This window comes from Pleurodeles waltl, chromosome 2_2 (assembly GCF_031143425.1).
Source record: "Pleurodeles waltl isolate 20211129_DDA chromosome 2_2, aPleWal1.hap1.20221129, whole genome shotgun sequence".
Taxonomy (NCBI): Eukaryota; Metazoa; Chordata; class Amphibia; order Caudata; family Salamandridae; genus Pleurodeles; species Pleurodeles waltl.
Window position 1 is genome coordinate 1,146,375,966 of NC_090439.1, and position 16,174 is coordinate 1,146,392,139.

General features: G+C 49.7%; 1 protein-coding gene and 1 long non-coding RNA gene across 2 annotated transcripts in view; both read right to left on the reverse strand.

The window, feature by feature from the left end:
• LOC138282980 (uncharacterized) overlaps positions 1-16,113 on the reverse strand; it is a 43,069-nt gene extending 26,956 nt beyond the window's left edge. Inside the window, exon 1 of the long non-coding RNA XR_011201029.1 lies at positions 16,032-16,113. This is a non-coding gene — a long non-coding RNA (uncharacterized lncRNA). The remainder of the gene's footprint in view (positions 1-16,031) is intronic.
• Positions 1-16,174, reverse strand: part of LOC138278794 (uncharacterized) — a 344,627-nt gene that overhangs the window by 37,950 nt on the left and 290,503 nt on the right. The gene's annotated exons all lie outside the window — the stretch shown is intronic.

A 16,174-nucleotide genomic window follows, 5' to 3' on the forward strand; every position in this document is an offset into this window, starting at 1 on the left:
TCTTTAATCTTCCTGTTTTCTGAATTATCTTTTGTTGGCACTTTAATCATGCACTTTCACCACTGCTAACCAGTGCTAAAGTGTCTGCGCTGTACCCCTAATATATAGTACAATTGGCCTGCACCTAATAGGCATATTTAGTTTATATATTTGTCCCTATTATATGCTACTTGTTGAAACCAGGGCCTATAAATTAGATGTTAGTAGTGGGCCTGCAGCACTTATTTTGCCACCAACAAAAGTAACACTGTGAATCATATGTGAAGCCTGACATAGCTGCCTGTAGTGCAGTTTAAAACCTCTAATTCGACCCAGCAAAATAAACATTTTCCAGGCCTAAACCTGCCTTTTCAATACCTTAGTAGCCCCTAAGGTAGGTCCTAAACAGTCCATAAGACAGGATAGCTTGTATTTAAAAAGAAGGAAGTGTGTGTTTAAAGTGCTACTGTTAGAAATGGGGTTTCTGTTTGGCTAGGGTATGCACCTCAGCAGGCAGAACCCACCACTCTAGTCTGGGCAAAGTGGTTACACACTAAAGATAACCTGTGCACACCCACTGGTAGCATGGCACAGAGCAGTCAGGCTTATCCTCAGAGGTCATATGTTAAGCATTTGCTCAAAACACTCACACCAGTGACACAATAAATACACCACAAAAGAGACTCCACACATGATTACATAAAAATAAGTTTCCAATTGTGAGGTATGTCCAAAACCCAGATCGGACTTAAGTCATAAATACAATGCACGTAGAATAAGTACTTACAGATGGTGCTTGTTCTCATGACACAATAAACACCAGTGACATAAAACACCTTATTAGTAGCTACCTTCAGGACATACACTTGGAACATGGTAATAATATATGTCACTATTAGACCTGACAGACTTAGGGTGGTCACCCCTAACTTTGTGCCTACCTCCATCCGCTTTTTGGACACTGTTTTTGCTGGTTTTAGGACTCTGTGCACTTTATCACTGCCAAAGTACATATTCTCTCTCCCTTAAAACATGGTGACATTGGATCATTCCCAATTGGCTTATTTAATCTACTTGTAAGTCCCCAGGAAAGTACACTGCATGTGTCCATGGTCTGTAGATTAAATGTTACTGGTGGGCCTGCAGCACTGATTGTGCCACCCACATTAGTAGCCCCTTAATCACTGCCACTTTGACGTGGCATTCAAAAGTAATTTCACAGCCTTAAACTCCCCTTTTTCTACATATAAGTCACCCCTAAGGTAGGCCCTAGGTAAGCCATAGGGCATGGTGCTATGTAGGTAAAAGGCAGGACATATACCTGTATAGTTTATATGTCCTGGTAGTTTAGAACTCCTAAATTTGTATTAGACTGCTGTGAGGCCTGCTTCTTTCATAGGCTAACATTAGGGCTACCCTCATATACTGTTTGAGTCGTAGCTGCTGATCTGAAAGGAGTAACAAGGTCATGTGTAGTATGGCCAGAATGGTAATACAAAATCCTGCTGACTGGTGAAGTTGGGTTCAATAGTACTATTTTGGAAATGCCACTTTTAGAAAGTGAGCATTTATCTGCACTTAAAAAATCCTTCTGTGCCTTACAATCCGCATCTGGCTAGGTTACTTGACAGTTCCTTGTGCATTTCACTCAGACAACCCCAAACACAGGATGCTCAGTCACACCTGCACACATCTGCATACTGAATAGGTCTTCCTGGGCTGGGAGGGTGGAGGACCTGATACTTACATTTGAAATGACAGTGGCCTCTCTTCATGCAATGGACTGCAAACCCCCTACTGGGACCCTGACAGATAGAATGGAACTGAAAGGGGACCTTGTGCACTTCTAAGCCACTCTTTGAAGTCTCTCCCTCTTCAAAGGTACATTTGAGTATTTAAACAAGGCCTCTGACCCTACCAACTTAGACACTTCTGGAGAAGAAACCACTGGTGAAGAAACTCTGAACCAGAACCTGCAACATTCCAAGAGGAACAGTCTGGCTGCCCAAAGAACTCACCTGTCTGCTTTTCTGCAAAGAACTACTGCCCTGCTGTTTCTCTGCTGCCTTGCTGCCCTCTGGCTTTGCTGAGAAGTGCTCTCCAAGGGCTTGGATAGAGCTTGCCTCCTGTTCCTTGAAGTCTCAGGGCCAAAAAAGACTTCATCCTGCAAAGAACTCCTAGTACGGTGAAAATTCGATGCACAGCCTGCATCGCGGTGGGAAAATCACAGCACGCCGAACCGGAACGACGCAGCTCTGCTCCCCAGAGGAGAGCAACGGAGTACCAGCGTTGCGACCGGAACTGTGATGCACGGCCCACTGGATCGATGCATAGCTAAGCCGGAACGGCGCAGCCTGACTTCTTGTGAGAAGAATCAACGCAGCAGCTGCCGTGCAGCAGATATTTTTCCGCATCGCCCACCGGATCGACGCAGGTCCTGTGACTTTGTCCTGCACACCCAGGATTTCTCTGCATCATCCCCGGGTCATCCAAATACCCTGCAGGCTGAAGAGGATCCAAGTCTTCATGCTGGAAATCTACGCAAGGGCCTGACTGCGTGGAAAAATATCAAGGCATCATCTGTGTACGCCTGGAGAAACCGACACCACCTCCCCGTTTTCCACGCATCTCCTCCTCTGCGGCCCCTTGCGGATAATTTTGACACAAACCAGGTACTTTGTGCTTGCAAGAGACACTTGATCGTTTTGACTTGCATTTACCCAGATAAATATTCTATATTTTTCTAAACACTGTGGTATATTTTTGTGGTGCTATACTGTGTTATTGCATGAGTTATTGCACAAATACTTCTCACATTGCCTTTTAAGTTAAGCTTGACTGATCAGTGCCAGGCTACCAGAGGGTGGGCACAGGATAATTTGGATTGTGTGTGATTTACCCTGACCAGAGTGAGAGTCCTTGCTTGGACAGGGGGTAACCTGACTGCCAACCAAAGACCCCATTTCTAACAGTCATCCTAAATACTTGAAGCGTGATGACAGTGCTCATTACGCAATTACTGTGGTTCTGACTGCGTAGGCATCAATATGACATTCATAATAGCCTCAATGCATGCAGCAGTAAGCAGGAGAGCGACATTCTTAATGGCCTCAAGTTATAACAAAACGTGGATTACATCATCAGTCCAGGAGAGATAGACTCATTTAAAGAAACACATAGGCCCTCATTACAACCGTGGCGGTAAATGCCGCCTACCGCCGCGCTGATGGCTGCCAACATACCGTGACCGCAGCAGTATTACACTACGGGTATTATGACCCTCACTGAGAAATCCGCCACTATACAGAAACCCACACAAGTCCCCCAGTCCAAAGGTCAGTGATAAACTGGTGGCATTCAAACCCACAAATCACCGCAGTGGTCTTTCAATCACGGTAAACGATTGGTGGTCCACACCGCTGGGCTCAAAATACACACACTAACAAAACTACACCAATTCAAACTACACAAACCTGACACACATATACACACCACACCCACACACCCACACCATTATAAAACACACACCCACATTACCCACAACCCTTTCAACAACAAAAAAAGATTGCCAACACAGAGAGACACAAGCCAGGAGCGCCAACTCAATCAGAGGCACAGAACACCATCACCCATACACCATCACACACATCACAGGATTCACCCCAACACATCACTTCACACATCACTCCACACATCCTCACACATACACTCACGCCACAACCATGGCACCCCAAAGACACCCCAGGTTTTCAGAGAAGGAGCTAAGGGTCATGATGGAGGAAATCATCCTGATAGAGCCACAGCTATTCAGATCACAGGTGCAGCACCCGTCCATTGCAAGGAAGATGGAGCTATGGCGGAGAATCTTGGACAGGGTCACGCCATGGGACAGCACCCAAGAACAAGGGATGACATCAGGAAGAGGTGGAACGACCTACGGGGGAAGGTGTGTTCTGTGGTTGCAAGACACCAGATAGCAGTACAGAGGACTGTCGGGGGACCCCCACCTCCTCCCCCACAACTAACAACATGGGAGGAGCAAGTCTTGGCAATCATGCACCCTGAGGGCCTCACAGGAGTAGCAGGAGGACTGGACTCTGGTAAGTCAAATCTTTACTACTTCACCCCCCAACCTGCATGCCATCACAAACGCCTACCCCTACCCTCAAACATATCACTCCAACACCTCACATATACCCCACCATCACAACCCACCCATCCCAATACCAAGCCCTGCATGCAACACCAAAGCATGGACCCCCAACATAGACCTGCATGGACACCCATCACCACAGCATGCCCATTAGAGAGACTCACCCAGTCCACAAAATCACCACTCACACAAGGCCAAGCTGACCGGAAAATCACAACCAGATAGGGAAACACACCCATGCACAAGATGGCACTCACAAATACATTAACACTGCATTTGCATCCCCAAAGGACCCCTAGTCAACGTCACCGGAGAGGAGGTGCCAGCTACATCCAGTTCCCCCTGAAGAAGCCCACAGTGACGACAGCAGCTCTGCACGCCTGGATCACGATGACCAACCTGGCCCACCAGGGACCTCTGGACAGACAGTTGGTTCCCCTGCCACAGTCCCAACCCACCACAGAGCCTCCCCCCTCAGGAAACACCAGCACAGCACCCATTCAGCGGGCCCATACCTCTGTCCCCAGGACACGTCAATCAGCAGTGTGTCCACCACTACAGGGACCCCAGGCAACCTCACAAACCCAGGGACCTCGGGTCAGTGGCAGTGGGCACACGGTTCAGGGGACAGAGGCAAAGGACAACAGGGAACCTGGGAGGACTGCTGTGTGACAGGGGGAGGACAGGCCCAGGGAACCCACTCTTCATGAGGCACTCTCCAACATCCTGGGAGCATACCACCATTTCCAGGAGACCATGGGCCAGATACTGGCCAAGCTGCAGGAGACCCAGCGGCTGTAGTAGGTACAGTACCTGGGGACCAGGGATGACCTAACAAACATCTACACCAAACTGGTCACCCTTGCAGGCGTGCTGGGTGACATGGCCAAGACCATGAGGGAGCCAGTGGCACAACAACAGGCGCCTGACACTAGCCAAACCGATGAACAGCCTTCCATCTCCGCCGACACTAGTGGACAGGAGGCCCCGCCACAGGAACAACAGGCCACCAGTACCCCATGCCCTGCAGAAGGAGAATCACCCCACAAATGGTCCCTGCGATCCAGGCAGAAGCCAGAGAACATTGCCAAGACCCCAGCCAGGAAATAAGACTCTCCTGATTGTCACCCTTCTGTCCCACTCTGTCACCCTGTCCACCTTGAACTGCCATTGCTCCCCTTCCAGTGCCCCATTGGAAAATGCACTTGTGATACCAAGAGACTGGACTCTACCTTGGACTTTCCTCCACCATCACCCCAGCCCATTGCACATCCCCCCATACTTATGAGTACCTAAATAAACATCCTTGGAACAAATACTAATCTGGAGTCTGTCAAAAGATTCACAAATGTTTCAGTACAACTTTATCAAAGCATTGCAACTCAAATGTACAGTGAAATAAACTTTGGAATGACCTCTGGATGGGCAGCAGTACACATAGCAGGAGCCAGAGTGGGGCACAGGGATCTGAAAATAGAGATGCCAAAGGGTACAGTCAGTGGCCATAGACATAGGATAAGAGGCTGCCTTGTACAATGTCAAACAGGTAACTGAAATGTAAAGTGAACGTACAATGCCTTACCTCTGTGTCATTGGAAATACTGTTGAATTATATTGCTTCTGTTGTCAACATATTCTTCCTCTACCTCCTCTTCCTCACTGTCCACAGGCTCTACAGCTGCCACAAGACCATCTCCAGGCACATCCACGGCAGAAAAGGCAACTGGCGTCTCAAGTCCAGGTTGTGCAACATGCAACAATGATCTGGCACACCTTCTTGGGTGAGTAGTACACGGAGCCACCTGTCAGATGTAGGCACTGGAGTCTGGCCTTCAGGAGGCCGAAGGTCCTTTCAATAATCCTCCTTGTATGCCCATGTGCCTCATTGTAGCAATCCTCTGCCCTTGTCCTGGCATTCCTCACTGGAGTCAGTAGCCATGAGAGGTTGGGGTAACCGTAGTCACCTGCAAATATTGAGGGACAACTGTTAGACACACACTAACCCTCAGGGAAAACCCAATACCCAGACAGCTACTCATAGTGTGTGGAGACCTTAGGCTCACCTATTAGCCACACCCAGTGCCTCTGGAGTTGGCCCATCACATATGGGATGCTGCTATTCCTCAAGATAAAGGAGTCATGCACATAGCCAGGATATTTGGCATTCACATGGGAGATGTACTGGTCTGCCTAACACACCATCTGCACATTCAGAGAGTGATAGCTTTTTCTATTCCTGAGAACTTGCTCATTTCTCCGGGGGCGGACAAATGCCATATGTGTACCATCAATGGAACCAATGATGTTAGGGATATGACCCAGGGCATAAAAGTCAGCTTTCACTGTGGCCAAATCCTCCACCTGGGGGAACACTATGTAGCTGCACATGTGTTTCAGCAGGGCTGACAACACTCTGATCAACACATTAGAGAATATTGGCTGAGACATCCCTGATGCCATGCCACTGTTGTTTGGAAGGAACTACTTGCCAGAAAATGGAGCACTGATAGGACCTGCACTAGAGGGGGGATGCCTGTGGGCTGGCTGATAGCTGACATCAGGTCGGGATCCAATTGGGCACACAGTTCTTGGATTGTGGCACGATCAAGTCTGTATGTAATGATAATGTGTCTGTCCTCCATTGTCGCAAGGTCCACCAGGAGTCTGTACACCGGAGGGTGCTGCCATCTCATATTCAGGCTCAGCGATTGAAACCTATGGAAAAGAATGGTGAGCAGAGGGTCATATTCCCACATCTATTGCACTAATGCTGATTTCTTTACTTTACAGAAACAAAATGTGAATCCGACAATCAGTTGCTGTGCCAATGTCTGCTGTGACGCAGTTGGGTGCCATGCCCTGTGCCCCCCTGAAATGGCAGATGCGTGAACTGTGAGGAGGGACAAGTGGAAATGAGGTAATTGCGCTGGCGTTGTGCGCCGTTGCGGTAGGGGGTTGATGACCGACGCTCAACTTCGCATTGGTTATCATTGGGCCCTGTGGGTTCCAGGAGACAATGATGATGTACGTCGGCGGTGACGGTACGCACCGCCCCAGATGTCACCACAATTTTCTATCTATCCACTCACTTGCTACCTGACCTTCAACAGGAGAGGACCTACACTGCAAGTGCTGCTGTGACCGGTGTCTGGAATTGACCATGGCTCATGTGTCTGGGGAAAGGGCCCCTGCCTTCAATGTGGAGGAGTTGGAAAAACTGGTAGATGGGGTCCTACCCCAGTACACGTTACTCTACGGTCCTCCAGACAAACAGGTGAGTACACTGTGAGCATGATGCGTGGGCCATGAATGTATGGAGTGCTGTGTAAGTAAGCCACATGTAGGGGGGGCATAGGCGTCCGGGCCAGAGTGCAGTATGTAAGATGGTCAATGTATGTGCGTCAGGGGATGGGAGGGATCTGGTGGGCCATGAGTGTGACGGTCCGGACGGTTGACTAATTCCCTTTCCTGCTGTCTTTTCCCTGCAGGTAAGCACCTACCAGAAAAAGGGTATTTGGCGTTCCATCGCCAAGGAGGTGCGGACATTGGGGGTCTTTGACAGGCGGTGCACCCACTGCCGCAAGAGGTGGGAGGACCTGCGCCGCTGGGCAAAGAAGACGGAGGAGGCCCTGCTGGGGCTGGCCTCCCAACAAGGAAGGGGTGTCCGTCGTACTATGATCCCCCTGATGTTCCGCATCCTGGTGGTGGCCTATCCGGAGTTGGATGGGCACTTGAAGGCATCTCAGCAGCCACAAGGGGGTGGGTACAGTTTCTGACTCCTGCTTTTGCGCACGTTAAGAATAACCTGGGTGGGGGGTGTGGTCTATGGGTGCCCCTGGGCCAGGGTGAAGATGGCAGGGTAGGTCCCTTGTTGGGCAGGCTCTGAAGCACTCCTACCCCAATAGTGTTTGTGGACATCTACTACTGGGCAGGGTCCTGTAGGTTTCTGGGGTGCAGCTGATGACGTTAGGCATTGTACCCCATGGGCTGGTGACTATCTTAGTAACTGGTTGGGCATGGCCTAGTGCATAGGGCTGCTCCCTGTGTGTTGTGTATGCCAACGGTAGTGGTGTTGCTGGCATTGACAAAGTGTATCCTCTGTCTCTCCCCCCTTTTTGTTTTGTCATCCTGTCCTTATGTCCATTAGCATCATCTGGCAGAGAAGCAGAGGCACCAGCGACGGAGGGAGCTGTATCCCACATGGGCCTGGAGGCCGAATCCACAGAGGGTGACGGCACCAGGGGGATGGAGGGCGAGGGGGTTACCACAACGGGGACAGGAGTGGAGACCACAGACAGCGACTCCTCCTCCGATGGAAGCTCCCTGGTGGTGGTGGACACCTCTGTGCCCACCCCAACAACAGGTACAGCCACCACCCCTCCTACCAGCACAGCCCTCCCAGCAGCCCCTCAGCATGTTTCCCATGCCCACACACCCAGGAGGGTGGGCATCTTCTTCGCCCCAGACACCTTAGGCCCTGCCCCAGTCAGCCCTGCTGCCCTCTGTGAGGAGGCTTTTGGCCTCCTGAGATCCCTCCCTGTTGGGCAGTCAACCATTCTGAATGCCATCCAGGGTGTCAAGAGGCATTTGCAACAAACAAATGCATACCTGGAGGGAATTCACTGTGGCGTGGCAGCCCAACAGAGAGCATTTCAGGCTCTGGCCTCCACACTGTTGGCAGCCGTTGTCCCTGTGTCTAGCCTCCCCCTCCAACTTCCTCTACCCAGTCCGAATCCCCTCAACCCCAGCCTATCCCAAGCACACCTTCAGACCAGCATTCACCCAAATCAACACCCAGAAGTGGCTCAGGCAAACACAAGCACCACACATCATCCCACAGGCACTCACACAAGCATCATACCCATGCAGATACACCAACATCCACTGCCTCCACTGTGTCCCCCTCCTCCTCCTCGTCCACCTCCCTCGCAGTATCGTCTCCACTCACACCTGCATGCACTACATCCTCATCCACTACCTCCATCACCAGCACGCCCATCACTACTCACCCCTCACTGGCAGTCACCACACCACAACCATGCACACATCCCCTGTGTCCTCACCCAGTGTGTCTGTGGCCCCTCCTCCCAAAGTACACACACCCAACAGCCATCCAACTCACAACAGCATCCAGCACATGCACCTTCACCCAAACTCAGCAGACAGACACCTCCTACAACTACTCTCTCTTCCTCCCCTCCCAAACCCTCTCCCTCTTCCCGTCCCAGTGTGTCTAAGAAGCTTTTCCTGACAAACATTGACCTGTTCCCTACCCCTCCCCACCGTCCTTCCCCTCGGGTCAGGGTGTCCAGAACCCAGGCCAGCACCACAGCCACCAAGTCGGCGTCCACTGTGGTACCTGCAACTCCCAGAGGCTCAAAGGGGGCACCTGTCAGGCCAGCCAGTATACCACCAACCCCTGCAAAGGACCAAACCATTCTGCCACCTGCCAAGGTGAAGAAGGGGCCAGCGTGCAGCAAGGGCAAGGAGCACGACCAGCCCAGGAAGGCCTCTTCCAAAACTCCAGCTGCCAGAGCCAAGGTCACAACAACATCTGCCAAGATGAGGAAGAGGCAGAAAACCCAAGGCAGGGCACTTCAGCCAACGTAGGCTGCAGGTGAAGGCCTGGTGTCCACCAGAAGAACCGCCAGCCCTGCCACCTGCACCGCATGCAGCCCTGCCGTAGGCACCGCCGCAAGCACCGCCACCTGCACCGCCACCTGCACCACCGCTGCCACCACTACTGTCAACAGCAGCATCCCCAGTGGGCAGCCGTCTGAGGCTGCAGGAGAAGGGCTGGAGCCTACCTCCACCACTGGCAGCACCGGCACCTGCACCACGGCCAGCACCGCCAGCAGCTCCTCCGCCAGCACCGCCGCAAGCACTGCCACCTGCACTGCTGACAGTAGGACCACTACCAGCACCAGCAACCACAGTGAGCGGCCGTCCAAGGCTGCAGGAGACAGGCTGGAGCCTACCACCACCACTGGCAGCACCCCCACCAACACCAGCACTACCACTAGTTAGCAGCCTTAGGCACCACAGGATAGAGTCAAGCCCTGCCTCTATTTACTATCATGCTACCTGTTCCCTGCAAATCTCGTGCCTCAGACACCCAGGTGAGGGAATGTAAACTGGCACACCCCAAGTGCTGCATCACTGGGCACAAAGCCCACTCCAGAACCAGTGGAGATATGCATCCACCCAGCCCCTCCTTGGCAGGATGAAGCAGACTGGGCACAAAGCCCCCTCCAGAACCATTGGAAATATGCATCCACTCAGCCCCTCTTTGGCAGGATGAAGCAGAATGGGCACTATGCCCCCTCCAGAACCAGTGGAGATATGCATCCACTCACCCTATCCTCATCAGGATGAAGCACATTGGGCACAGAGCCCCCTCCAGAACCAGTGGAAGAAGGCATCCACTTGAGAGACTGTGCCTTTGCACTCCCCAGGACAAAGCAGTAGACAGACCGCCCACTTGAGAGACTGTGACCTTGCACTCCCCAGGACATCGCTGTGGGCATGGAGCCCCCACAACGAGCAGTGGTGTAGTGCCATCTTCCGGCTGAGGTGCCCCCCTTCCACATCCCCTGAGGTGCCTGTGTGTTTTTGAACTGATGCCCCTGCAGGGTTCTCTCCGTATTGAGGCAGGAGTCAAGTGTGGGCTTGGCCCATGATTTTTGGCCCAGTGGCCCACTAACATTTTGAATGGACAATGTACGGCCTTCTGTACATATTATATATTTTTGTAAATACTGTTTTTAAAAATCTGATGTATATCTGCCTTTTTCTATAATATCACTGATTTAACTCTATTCCATTTGTCCTTGCGTTCTTCCAGGGGGTTATGCGGTGTAAATGTAATGTTGTTGCATGTGTTTGTGTGTATGGTGTTGTAGGTGAGGGTGGGGTGGGGGTGTTGTGTGTTGCGTGTGTGTGTCACTCTCTTTTTCCTCCCCCCTTCCCCTGTGTATTAGGTGCACTACTCACCGTGGTCGTCGCCACCATCTTTGGTATTCCTGGTAGATGAGGAGGTAGACCAGCATGGGCAGGACCTGTAACTTGGGCTCCATGGTATCCTGGTTCTTCATTGAGTGTCGAGGTGAGTGGTTTCCCTTCCAAACACTGCTTCCACCGTGCTTTTGATGCCATTGGTACCGCCCTGGAAAAGCTGGCGGATTGACGGGTTGTGATGGGGTGGGCGGTACATTGTCTTCCTCCTGGCTGTTGGCGGTGACCGCCGCATGTTTGTTGCTACCGCAGTGGCGGTCGGAGTGTTAAAGGGGCTGTGTGTTGGCGGTTTCCGCCCTGGTTGTGATCTCATTTTTTTACCGCCGCTTTAAAACCCACCACCACGGTTGTAATGAGGGCCTTAATTCTTAATAACTTTCAGCATGAAAACACAGGCTATCCCTCCCCTGCGGTTGTACTAGGCTGACTATTGCTATTTTTGGTGGGTCCCATCTGAATTAGGCCAGCTGAACGGAGTGCAAAAGCACCGGTGCTCGTAGTAGGATAAATCGGGTATCCCAGTGTTGTTCCTAATGATGTTGCTTTCCGCAAGGCCATAAACCAAATAAGTGCCCCCAAGGTGAGTCCTAGCAGGGGCGGCTCACACGGACTGAAACTTAGTGGGGAGACCACCACTGGTCCCCCTCGCACTCTCAGTGTCTTTACATGTGGGCTCTGCATGAGTCCGGGAGCAGAACAGCTGCTATGATTGACACTCACTGCTCCTTGTGAGAGCAACTGGCGCTCCAGCTGCTCTTCGTCTTGTCAAGGCGCGACAGCTAATGAGTGGCCACTGGAGGGAGAGCTGCTGACATCCACTGAAAGGGTGGCAACCTTATACTCTAAGCTGTGACCCACGGTGGAGAGGCCTTGCTGGGGGGAAGTCTTCAGTCACAGCTCCTGCACCACTCTCCTCTTCGGCAGTGTGTGTTAATGCTAGCATTGCATAGGGCATTGGGGATTCACATGGACTAGGTAATGAGTCCCCTTATTGATGCAGAAGGGGCCGTGCTCCCTCCACACCAGGCCTCCTTAGTGAAGTGGGCACACAGAGACTGCTCTACGATGGGAAGCACCAAACCTCAGGCACAGTGCAAATAAGGCAAAAAACAAGCACCCAGAAAACAAGGAAAGCACTCTTCATGAGCTAAGCTAAGCAAACCAAGGAGCAGGAAACAGCTCACCCCCTGCACTGGGCTCCTTGGGAGGCACTTGGATAGGCACAAATCAGGCAATAGTAGTGAGGCAGTCTAGTACAGTAAAACCAGTATCACCATTGGTGATCTCTCCTGATAGCGCTTTGGCAGTCCAATATCAGGGCACAGCTGGCAGCAGGGCAACATGCAGAAAAGCAGTACACATTAGTCCTTTGTGCAGTCCAGCAGTCCTTCTGACAGGTTCAGTCCCAGTTCCAAAAGTGCTCTAAAGATCATGGGGCCAGAGCCCTTGTACGTATCGTCAAAAGTGCCTATTTTCAGGGGTAACTTCAAAAGAGTCCTTTCAAGTGAAGAACAACACCCTTTCAACTCAGTCCTGTCTTCTGACATCAGTAGGGGGTTATCAGCACATTGCGTGAGGGAAGGACACGGCCTATTCAAATTTAAGGTGGGACTGACCCTCCATTTCCCTAGTTAAGGATGTCTATCAGGATGCAAATGCCTCTATTGTCACAATCAGCCCCTCCTGTGTGATGGCTGTCTGGAAGGTATGTACCAAGTGGAGCTGTCACTCTGCCCCAGACATGGATTGGAGTCAGGCTGCAAAGAGCTAGAGTTATATGCACAGAGAAACGGCCACTTTCTGAAAGTGGCATTTCTAAAATAGTAATGTAAAATCCACTCACAGCAGTAATCCGGATTTTTTCAAACATACCAAACATGCCCACGCTACATCCCACAGATCAGAAATTACCACTTAGACATATATAAGGGAATTCCCAATGCAAACCTATGAGAGGAGCAGCCCTTACAGTATTGAAAAACAAAATAGGATGTTTGTCACTACTATGACATGTAACACATTGAAATATATGCCCTACATTTTACATACACAGCACGCTGCCCATAGGGCTATCCAGGGCCTACCTTAGGGATGACATAGGTGTAGTAAAAAGCAGGTTTAGGTCTTGGCAAGTAGTTTTACTTGCCAAGTCAACGTTGCAGTAAACTGTGCATGCAGGCACTGCAGTGGCAGGCCTGAGACAAGTTGGAAAAGGTACTTCTGTGGGTGGTGCAATCTACGCTGCAGGTCCACTAGTAGCAATTAATCTACAAGCCCTGGGTATATGGTATAACATTTTACAAAGGACTTATGAGTAAATTAAAAAGCCAAATAGGTGAAAACCAATTATGCCAAGTTTTAGGGGAGAGAGCACATGCACTTTAACACTTTACTAGTAGTGGTAAAGTGCCCAGAGTCCTAAAGCCAACAAAAAGAGGGTCAGAAAAATATAAGAAGAAAGGTAAAATGTTTGGGGATAACCCTGCAGAAAGGGCCATTTCCAACAGTTACATGTTCTTGACTACTGTAAGGCCTAGCTCTCCCGTAGGATAACATTGGTTAAACCTATTGCATATATGTGCTAATTTTTTACTGGAAACAGGTAGGAATTTCATGTTTGGACTCCGATGAAATTCAATTTAAAATCCCCTCTAATTGTAAAGTCAGATTATAAGCCACAATTCAGAAAATGGCAATTTAAGAAATGTGTCATTTTCTTGTGCTATCCCTTTGGTGCCTGCTGCCTGAGTCCTGGCGCACATGACCCTGCTGTTAGGCTTTGTGTATTCCTCCCATAATGTGAGACATAATAGCTCAGGTTGGGCAATATTGGCCACCCTTACAGGATGGGTGGGGGCAGAGATGTTTCCTGCCCCAGTTGCACTTGAACTTCAAATGAGCTTGCCTACAGTACACAAAAAGAAACCTAACACCAGTCTTTTGCTACCCTAGACTTCATGGAGCCCCGCTGGGGGAAGGAAATAATGTTCAAGAACTAGAAGTAGGGGTAGCCTAAGAAATCACCCCACTTTAAAGGATGACACCAGGAATAAAGATTGAACCCTCAGGCCAGCTTGTTAGTACTCTCCTGGTCCAGTGAAGGACTTCAAAAGTACTTACTTGTACCCAAGAGGTCTGCCCTGCTGCTTAAGGCCCACCTTGCATGTCAGAGGACTGGCTGCTGCTACCAGGTTAGTACCCTGCTGCTTGAGGTCAGCTTTACTTACTTAAGGATTGTCCCACTTCTTGAGGCCTGACTTGCTGCTTGAACCCGGGACTACCACAGTGACTTCAAGGGCTAGCTTGATGGCTGCTTGTGTAAGCTACAGCAACATAAACTTCTGAGTCCTTGACACCCTGCATCTGGCCTCTGCTGGAGTGAGTCCTAACCCCTTTCAAGTGGTGGCCCTCCAGTCCTGGAACCTTGGCTGTGGAGTTCAGGTGCTGCTCCTGCCTAACGCTAAACCAAAAAGTGGCCTAAGAAAAAACAGAAGTCCTGGACCTACAATGCTTGCTGATGCACCGAAGTTGCTGCACAAGTCGGTGTGACTCCATTGTAGCTTATGGTGCGTTCTTCTCCACAGCAGCAAATCCTGTTCAGTCATTTCTCTCTCAATTAATGCATCTGCCCTTGTGGACTGCTCGTCAGGTACAGCCTGCAGCATTGGCCCTCTAGACATTTTCAGCTTCCAACAAAGAGCCAATGTCCAAAGGAAGAAATCTTCACTGCAAATCTTTCCAGAGCCTCCCCAAAGACAACGTCGCCTCCTTACACAGTGACTGGAGAGAGATGATCCACAAAGCACCAAGGAGCTGTTATTGAGCCTAAGCTACCTGTTCGACTTACACTATGTATTTCTTTTGATTCCCCTTATTCAGATAATTGGTTGAAAGATAAGACAGCAAGCGCACTCCAGTTTGATTGTGCCAGGCGGAGCAGGAAGCCCCTGGTATTCAGATCTTCTGCTGCTGGGCTACATGTCTATGTGACCGCTTCTGTATTCTATTTTTATAGTGCAAGGGCCAGATGCTACAAACCAGTTCAACATCAATGTACCTACCTGATTAGCTCTTAAAGGATAATTCATTCCTCCTATGACTTGTAAGGAAAGGTGTGTGATGCTCTTTTGCGTATGGTGTATGAATACTGTGAATGGTAACCTACAAATATATCATCTTCAAAGGTCACTTTTCAAGATTGCATAATGGGTTTCAGAGAAAGTGTCTATTGGTGACTTTTATGATGCCTTCTTGGGATCTGAATCTAATCCTTGACATTTCTTAAGGGATCCTCTTAAAACTTATTCTTGTTTGTGTCTTGATTTTCACAGAAAACTGCATTCTCTGTATTAGTTACTTCAGACAGGCAGGCGGAGTAAATAACCATTATCTCATCTTCCCTCTCTTTGTTATTTTATCAAAGGATATGGTGATTGGGAGTAAAGACTTTCTCCTTGACAAAATGGTCTTTGAGTTTCTTGTTTTGCAAGATGCGCTTTTAACAACTTTATTCCCATCCCTCTTGAGGAGAGATGTACAGACGTAATCCCAAGATGCATTACACACATAAAACTGAGGAAAACTCCTCTAGAGGGTGTGTAGCCAGTGAGACAGGCATCAATACAGAGTTACTTCATCTATCTACACATTTTGGCCACAACTCAACTGTATTTGAACGTTTTTGTCAGTAACAACAAGCTTCTCCTGAAGAACCTTCCCTCTTCCCCCATTCTATGCATTCAGAAGACAGATAAGCAGTGCCTCCATTTCTACATTTTGTGAGAGAAAATTGAATTACTATGCCAACACCATTTGTTACACCAACAGAGGCAACCACTGTACAAGCCATTTTGCATTTACCAGTGTAACTGTAACCTCTCCTTACCTGCAGGTGGTGGTTTACAACTTTGGAGTGTTTGACTTATTACAAGAACCAAAAGCAGGAGACTCAGAACTATCTCCATCCTATGGGATAAAAAGGATTGTTAGACAAACATTGGAATCATTTAAAATGCATTGAAACTGATA